This window comes from Octodon degus, unplaced genomic scaffold (genome assembly GCF_000260255.1).
Source record: "Octodon degus isolate 3935 unplaced genomic scaffold, OctDeg1.0 scaffold00012, whole genome shotgun sequence".
NCBI classification, from domain to species: domain Eukaryota; kingdom Metazoa; phylum Chordata; class Mammalia; order Rodentia; family Octodontidae; genus Octodon; species Octodon degus.
Window position 1 is genome coordinate 2,402,875 of NW_004524588.1, and position 9,236 is coordinate 2,412,110.

General features: G+C 43.9%; 1 pseudogene; it reads right to left on the reverse strand.

Moving 5' to 3' along the window:
• Positions 1-228: 228 nt before the first annotated feature.
• LOC101586310 lies at positions 229-4,879 on the reverse strand (annotated as a pseudogene).
• Positions 4,880-9,236: the final 4,357 nt, after the last annotated feature.

Here is a 9,236-nt window from a genome sequence, read left to right on the forward strand (position 1 = left end):
CTCAGGAAGCTGAGGCAAGAGAATTGAGTTTGAAGCAAACCTGAGATACATAGCAGATTGAAGACTGGTGTAGATTGCGTAAGGAGACTCTGTCTCAAAGAATAATAACAATTATAAGAAGATTGATGTCCAAATATGATGAAAATAACAATCTACAAGTTTAAAGATCTCAGTCTTTATCTTTATTTTAAACAAGATAAAGACAACCTCTCCCTAAGCACATAATAGTCAAGTTGCTGAAGTACCCAGGACGCCAAAAACAAACAACTCTCCATAGTACGGGTGAAATAGGAGAATGATCGCTGGCTTCTCAGCAGGGACAATAAAATCTAGAAGATAATAAATGATATCTTTGAAATTCTAAAAGAGGAAAAACCTGCTCTCCTAGAATTCTTTATCAGCAGAAATATCCTTTTCAATGAAGGCAAAGTAAAGACATGTTCAGATAAGCAAAAGCAGAGAGAATTTATCATCAACCAAACTACACAATAAAAAATGTTAGAGGAAGTCCTTTAGGCCAAAGGGAAATGATATTTGATTAAGGAAAAAAAAACAGATCTACAATACACAAAGGAGGATATCAAATGTGGGAAATATATGGGGGAGATATAAAACACTTCATTGTAAAATTTCTATAAACTATACTAGCTAAAGTAAAAACAATGACTATGTGTTTCCAGATCTGTAATCTAGGTAGAAGCAAAATGTATGTCAGCCTTAGCACAAAGGACAGAGGAGGGTAACTGGAGACATGTTATTGTAGATTGGGCTGGTTTGCTTTTACGTTTGTCTCAGTCCTGAGGATTCAACTCAGGGTCTTCCTACTCAGCTAAGTCTGCCTAAGTCTCTAAGTTCCCCAAGTTAGGCAAAAGCAGCAGTTAATCCTCAGAGAGAACCAGGAAAGTCTCCTCCAGGGAGGGAATATTTGAAATGAGTCTTGAAGAATAACTAGTTCAGTCATTAGAGACAGATGCAGGAATTTTTCAGCCCGAGGATGGAGCAGGACTACAGTAGGGAGGAATGAAAAAGTTTGAGATGAGTGCTTAGTTATTACTTTCACTGGGGATCAGATAGAAGGGTGCACTAAGAGACAGGACCAAACTAGTGGCATGATGGAACAACAACAACAACAACAAAAAAAAAAATTAGTAACAATTTCATTGTAATACATTCATATAATTTGGTCTTTCTCTATGTCACATTGATGTAAGAACAGTTACAACCACTTTAAATTCTCCAAGTCTAAACAATGAAAAAACATAAATTAAAAGACTAGGGTTGGGATATATCTCAGCAGCACAGTGCCTGCCTGGCAAGCACAAGGTCCTGAGTTTGATTCCCAGAACTAAAAAAAGTTCCAATAATCATCTATACCCTATAACAAAAGAGTAATCAATGAAATACCTTGCAAAAGGTCAGACGGCAATATGCCAAATTGAAAAGATTTTTTAAAAAGCCCAGAAATATTAACAAATGCCAGATCTGAAACATGAACTTTTTTTAAAAAAACAATCCAACAGGGACTCTGGAGCTTATTTATGACAGCAAAAGTAATTAAACTTAGGATATTAAGAAAATAAGAGAGCAAGGGCCAGCGAGATAGCTCAGCAGACTAAGTACCTGCTTAGGCAAGCACAAAGACCAGGGTTCAATCCCCGGCACCACACGCCTCGCTAGCCCTGCCCCCAGGCACGCTGAGCCAGCCACTGAAACCGGATGTGGTGGCACACATTTGTAATCCCAGGGCTCAGGAGACTGAAAACAGGAGGATCACTATGAGTCTTAGTGATCCTCCTGTGTAGTGAGACCCTGTACCAAAACCAAACAAACAAAGAATTAAGAGGCATTCAGAGCAATCTGACAAGACTGAAGAGGATTTCACAGACAGTAGAGATTTGAGTTTTTAATTTTCTTTTTTTACTTCAAAAGCTTTATAAAAAGGACATCACCAATGCACTTTAGGAAAACATAAATGTATATACCCCAGCAACAAAAAAATAAATCTTAAAAAATGTTCACCCTCAATTGTCTACTTTTTTCCTAATATAAATTGAGGGTGTCAGTATGTAACTAAATATACATTACTATGTACTAGTATGGATTTGAATTTTTTTAATTAAGAGTAGACACACTATTAATGGTAGGGAAGGGGTGGAGAAGAGGTATGGCTGTCTAGATCACAGCAGTTATCAGTCTGCTAGGCCCTGGGATATTTTTTTTCGGAACCAGGGATTGAACTCAGGCCCTTGTACTTGCCAGGCAAGCGCTTATTCTACTGAGCCATCTCCCCGGCCCCTGGCCTTGGGATCTTGTGGAAGGTGTTAAGGTGGCTGAGACACTGACACCTTGGCATGCATGAACGTCCAGTCAGGAAGTCTATGATCACCCTGACAGCATCTTCACGGAAGTGTTTTTCTTCTTTTGGTTTCCTGGTGGATGTGTTCATCTTCTCTACTGCGAACATGAGTCTCACAAAGGTGTTGGTCACTTCAAGGCCTGAGGTGGAGATTTCCTTACAACTGTGGATCTACACCATCTAAAGGGTTAGCGCATCCCCAACTACTCCAGCCACATTGGGTGATAGAGATTCTTGGATCTGACCACATATACATGTCTTCATTTCTGGTGTCACAGTGGATGAATGGTCAACGGAAGAATTTTTTCTGCAGCAGATAGTAGTTTCAGCAGTTCCTCGGTGGGCTCTAAAATACCTGATCCTGCTGCACACGTGGGCACTATCACGGGCTGCTTCTCATTGCCCATGAAGAGAACGTTTTCAGTGTCTTCCCCCAAGGAGCACAAAATCTTGTTGCTGTGGGAGCCGCCCCATTGGTATTGCAAACCACATGCATCATGGGTATGCTATAGCTCAGCCCCCACATCCAGTAGCTCCCCACCTTCAGCTAAGGCCTCTCTTGTTTTATCGGCAAGGTGCTCATCTCCAGCCAGTGCTTCAGGGAAGTAACTTCCTCTTCAGCCTCCAGGACAATAAGGAAGGAAGAAATCCTTAGTAAAGCTGGCTGGACTGAAGCGGCTCACTGACCACTAGCAACTGTTCCTTTGGAAGTTGCTAAAGGACCACTGTGCATCGTGGGGGTTCCTAGAGTCTCAATATTTTAATCCGTCCTATGCAACTGCCAGACTTCCTTGCACAATGAGCTTCAGCAGCCTGTTGGTCTCCAAAAGCAGCCCAAGAACAACCAGCCTTTTGTTCATCCTCAAAAGCATTCCAATCTACAGCTTGGCTAGGACCAGCTGAACTGAAGTCTGTAAAACCATCTGAGTCTTGAAAAGTACTGCAGTTGTCTTGAATATTTCTGAACTTGCTGTCTTGCCCGTTTTTCAGTTTTGAAACAGGTTCGGTGCCTGTCCCATGTGACTTTCTTGCCATCTGACATCCCTCTGATAGACTATCACAAGCCTGTTTCAGGCCTGACTCAGTAAATATTATTTCCTTTTGGCAAGAAGTGGCATTTGTGTCCCCAAATTCTCCAAAGTCATCACCTGGTTCACTGAAACGAGCAAAGTACTCTAAAGACTTTTCCACAGTGACATTGCTCGTGGTATCCTGAGTACCAGTAGTGAGGGGCGGAGTGGTGTCACTGGCTGCGCCAAAGTCCCCAAAACCATCCTCATGGCTGGCCCTGCGAGTTACAAAGTCATTACTGCATCAGCATTTTTTACACTCCCAGAATCATCTGAAGACTTTCTTCTGTGGGATCAGCTCTTGGCTTTGGGAGTTAGGAAGCAGGCTTCTCCGGAAGAACCAACTTCATCAGCATCAAAAGTCTTAATAGAATCCACGCACACATCAGCAGTAAACATAGCAAGCTCTTCCTCAGTCTTACATTGGTCTTTCCAAATGGCTCCTGAATGATCAGCCAAGTCTACCAAACCCCAGGACTCTGATGCAGCATGGGAAAGCCTCTTTTTTTTTTTTTTTAAACATGAGAACCTCTGTTAGAACCTATGCTTCTTTCTGAAATAAAATTCACTTCAATGGCTCTGTTAATTTTGCTGTTTTCAGACTGGGCATGGTGGCACATGCCTGTAAACCTAGCACTTGGGAGGCTATAAACAGATAGATCATTACAAGTCTGATCTAGTAGTGAGACCCTGAACACCCTGGAGACCCTTCCCTAAAAAAAAATTTTTTTTTTAATTTCTATTTTCCTGAAGTTGGTGTGTCTCTATCATTTAAACCTGCACATTCTATTTCTTCCTTTTTGGAAGATATGGCAAAAATCAGCAAATTATTTAACAGAAGTAGGTACAGAGTCTAAATTATCCTCAGTGCTCTGAGAGCAGAGAGGCTTTTGTCACTTCAAATCAGCTACATTGTCCACATCATCTGTTCCCCGGGGACTTAGGGTTTCCAGCCCTGAAAACACATTTGTTAGAACTTCTGACAAGGAGGCTTTTCACTGCTGCGACTCTCTAACTGCTTGCTTTGATGAGCTCCGTTTGTATCAGTTTTAAATCTCCTAGTGAAAAACTTCCAGGTGTTCCAACATTCTGTCTCTGCTCTGCTACTTTAAATCTCCTGGACTTTCCGTGCCAGTGGTTCTAGATGAAATCATTTCTTTGCTGGCGGTAGAACGTAAAACATCAGACTTCCCCTTCACAGGAGTAGAAAGCTCGGCAGTGATGGCCTTATCATTTTTCATGGACTTGAAGCTTCTAAGGCCATCTACATTTTCTAAGGAATCCTGAATTGGCATAAAATGACTTGATGGTACAAGCTCTTCCTTGGCACTATAATCTGGTGTACTAAAATCAATGAACCCTAGACCTGAAGAACTTCTAAAAGTCTACCAAATTCCCCAAATTTGTCATCAGCATTATGCTCTGCTCCACTCTGTAGTGGTGGGGAGGTCATGAGATTTAAGTTATGTCTGGCTCTGTTTTTCAGTTGCTTTTAGATAATTAACTTATACCTGTTTCATCCGGGGCACCGTGTTGTGCATGGCTCAGGGGCTGGGGAGGAACTAGCCCTCCAGGAAGGACTGTGACACGGTGAGACCAAGAGGCTGGTTGCTCCGAGCCCTGTCTATGCAGTGGTGCTGCGGACGCTCACCCGGAGCTTAAGCGTTACCATGGAACGGACCCCCACCCACCTCAGCCACCTCCCTAGGGCAGTGTTTTTTAAACCCAGACTGCACATCAGAAACACCTGGGGAGATTTTAAATCATTTAGTGCCCAAACTACATTCTGAATCTATTCAATCAGGATCTTGGAGCCAGAAATCAGTAGACGTTCTTTAGGCAGCCCAAGCAAATCCAGTGCACTGCCAAGTTTCCAAAGCACTAATCTAGAAGTAAGAGATACAGATTACAGTGTTACTGAGGACAGGCCCTTTGGGTGACCTGCAATCCTGGCGCACACGACCCACTCCCCACAGGAGAAAGCCAGCCCAACCACAGCCATCAGCTTCTCCCTGCTGCTCCACATCCAACGTTTGCACTTCAGAACAGTGATTTTTAAAATGTGGTCTTCAGACCAGTAGCATCAGCCCCCGGGGAAACTTTCCAGCTGCACCCCAGAACTACTGAGCCTCCAGGAGAGGGGCCTGGTGCCTGAGGCATGTAATGTCTGGGAACCTTGCTGTGAGCATGAATTTCCTCAGAACTGCCACAAAGCAAGCAACTAGGTGTGGCTGATTGTACAGGAGCTTGCATAGGACCTGGGAATCACTGTTCTGTCATCAGGGCACAGAGGAGCCAGGCTCGGTAGCATCCCCTGGGTGGTCACCACCACACAGTGGCCGGTGGCCTAGAACGGAAGGTGACAGAGCGCTAACAGTCAGTTGTTTTCTATGGTATCAAGAAAAGGTTTTAGGAGCCAGGGAAATAGCTCAGCAGCATAAGTGCCTGCATGGCAAGCACAAGGACCTGGGTTCAATCCCCGGTACTACATGCTGTGCAGGGCCCCCGTGCTGTACCTGCCTGAAATCGGGTGTGGTGGTGCATGCCTATAATCCAAGCACTGGGGAGGCTGAGACAGGAGGATCACTATGAGTCCAAGCTGTCTAGCAATACCCTGTACCAAATGAATCAATGCATAAGTAATATTTTTAAGAAAAGAAAAGGTTTTAGGGTTCAAGGCATACAATTTGGTCTTTGTTTTACAATAAAGTGGATCCTTGAAAGAAAACTTTCAAGATATTTTAAGAAAGAACAGACAATCCAGGAAGTCAGAAGGCACGCTGACACCCGCCCACTTTTCCGTGGGAGGAGATGTAAGTATGCAGGAGAAGGAGTCGTTACACAACAGAGGCGCAGCTAGCCATTGCAATGTCCCTCCCACCGTCCTCTCCTCCAGGCCGTTCCTCCAGGCCGCAGATACCCGGTGGAGGAAAAGAACAAATGGAAGAAGCAACAAAGGCATCAAGCTTCCCATACAGAGGTGGATACTGCCTTCCCCCGTAAGGCTGTGCAGGCTTAAAGGAACCGGTACCCTCAGCACGGCCTCTGCTACAGGCCTTGCCCTGAAGCGGCTTTGCCTTGCGCAGTAGTAACTGGTGACTTTCTCACGCAGCTGGCAAGCCAGCGCCAGCTCCACATTTAACGACCGTGAAGAACACTCAGTTGTGTCTGTGCGACAGTTAGACAGGAAAAGTTCTTTGAGGGTGCTGCCACCTCTTTTCAGCTTAATTACTCTGAACTGAAGTACTAGACCTGTTTTGTTTTTGTTTTCCTGTTTTAGTGAATTAGGAAAAAAAAATCCTTGGATCTGGAAAGACTGCTTTGAAAGCGTGTGTGTAGCGCCACCTGGTGTCCACGGCTTATCGACAGTTTCCTTCCCTGTTCCTTTCCCGCGTTTATGGGTCTCCAGCTTCCACACAGGTAGACATTGTGCTCTCAGGCAGGGTCAACTTTCTCATGGGAATTTTAACCACAATGATCTGCACTGATTGAAGGGCTCCTTTGTCGTCTCAGGCATAAAAACCCAAATAATATGAACAGGAAATAGAGTTTTCTCTTAAGTAACCAAGCACTTAAATTTTAAAGCACGCGTTCCTCTAACTGACCAAAGGAAACAAACAAAAAATTTCTGACTACATTTATAAATCATCACAAATAGCATGGGATCCCCTTCTCCTTACCACTATTTGTGGGGTCCTTATGTACGGGAGACTTGAGATGCCCTTGACAGTACTGGATTCCAAGTTTCCAAAGCAATAGATTAACAGAAGTAGAGGAGAATGGTAGCAGGGGAGGTTGTCTCGGGGCTATGGTAGGTGGTGAGTGCTCCAAGCTGTCCAGGAAAGGAGGCTCTGCTGAGATGTGCCGCTAAGGACCCAAGGTCAGTGAGGGACCTTGAAAAAGTTACTTTCTGGCTCTTGTCTCAGCCTTCTTCACTACTGTCCCCACTTGAGCCACATTTTTTAAAAAAGATCCTGTCAACCAATACTGTCTCTAGAACAGTGACCGATTGGTTCTCTACCTTTTGCAATCAGATGTGTAAATGTTAGACAAGGCTTCTGAGCAGCAGGAGCCAACCAGCGCTTCCAGGTCACAGACAAGGCAGGGACCCCGCACCCCTCCTTACGCTGACCCCAGGACTATGGTAAAAGTACATGTACGATGCCCCTGAGGCTTTTCACCTATTGAAAACAACTCACAGACCCGAGCTGCGGCTTTTTCAGGTATTAAGGGGTAGAGAGGCCCACTTTGGGAACCAACAGACTAGAAAATCTGGAGGGTAACTCAAGCCCTTAGGCACTATGGCAAAGGAAGGCGGAAGGCCGGGGCGTGATGTGCAGGTAGAACCTCAATTTAAAGACAACGTGACAAGGAATAAGCAAGCAAGAAATGCCAGCTCTGTGCATTGTGTGCAACACGATGCTCTGAAATATATATGGGGCTCAGTGAAGCTAACTGACACATCCGCCACTTCACGTGTCATTTTTTTATAGTAAGAACACTTAAAATCTATTTCAACCTTCAAGAATACACCCCTACTGCATCACCACCATGTTGTAGCGTAGACCTTTTGAACTTATTCCTCTAATCTAACAGAAAATGTGCAGTTTTTGATCAACTTCTCCCTAAGTCCTCTGCCCATTGTCTCTGGCCTCTAGTGACCACTAGTCCATTCTTCACCTCTGTGAGATCTACTGTTTTATGTTTCATGTGTGAATGAGAACATGAGGCATTGGTCTTTCTGTGCTTGGCTTGTTTCCCTTAACATACATCCTGCAGGTTCATCCGTGTTGTTGCAAATGGTGAGATTTCATTCTTTAAGGCTGAAATACTATTCCACTGTTCCCTTTACCCATCGATCCTTGGATAGACACTTAGGTTGTTTCTATTTCTTGGTTATTGTGGATAAAGGCCAGAAAGCCTGTGGGCAGGGGAGGGTTAGGAAGAATTAAGTTCAAGACTCCATGATACAGTGAACATGGGGTGCAATTCTCTGACATAATAACTGTGTTTCCTTTGGTTGTATGATCAAAAGTGAGATAGCTGGGTCATATACTAGTTTTAGTTTTAGCTTCTTGAGGAATCCCCATACTCTCTTCAGAAATGCCTGTCCTAATGCCTGTCCCAAGAATAGTGTGTAAATGCTTCCTTTTCTCCAGATCCCCAGGAGCACTTACTATCTTTTGCCCTTCGATGAAAACCATTCCAAGAGATGTGAGGTAATAGTCTAGTTTGTATTTCTCTGGTGACTAGAGTAGGAGTTATAAATATGCAATTCTTCTTAATCCCTGCAATCACCCCTCAAGTGGCTGTGCAGATAAGGAAACAGGCACAGAGAAGTCCAGAGCCTTCCTACACCTCATAGCTGGGTCAGAATCAGGCCTCACATAATTTCAGACCACATAATCCCTCAAAATAACTAACTTTAAAGCTATAACATGGCAAGTTTGGGGCTGGGGAGATAGCTCGGTGGCCTAAGCGCCTGCCTGGCAAGCATAAGGACTGAGGTTTGATCCCTGGTACCACATGACATGCCACCCACTGAAACCGGACATGGTGGCACACACCTGTAATCCCAGCAGTGGGAAGGCTGAGACAGGAGGGTCACTCTGAGTCCCTGTACCAAATAAATAAATAAATCATTTTTAAAATATAAAATATGGCAATTTCCAAATAAGGGCTAATAGCCCAAAGTAGAACCACTTTGTTGAAGGAGTAACCTGGATTTTACCATGTTTCTACAAGTTCCCATCTTCTTAAAATCTAATTTTTTTTTGGCTTAGTATTTATGGAGAAATATTTTGAATATC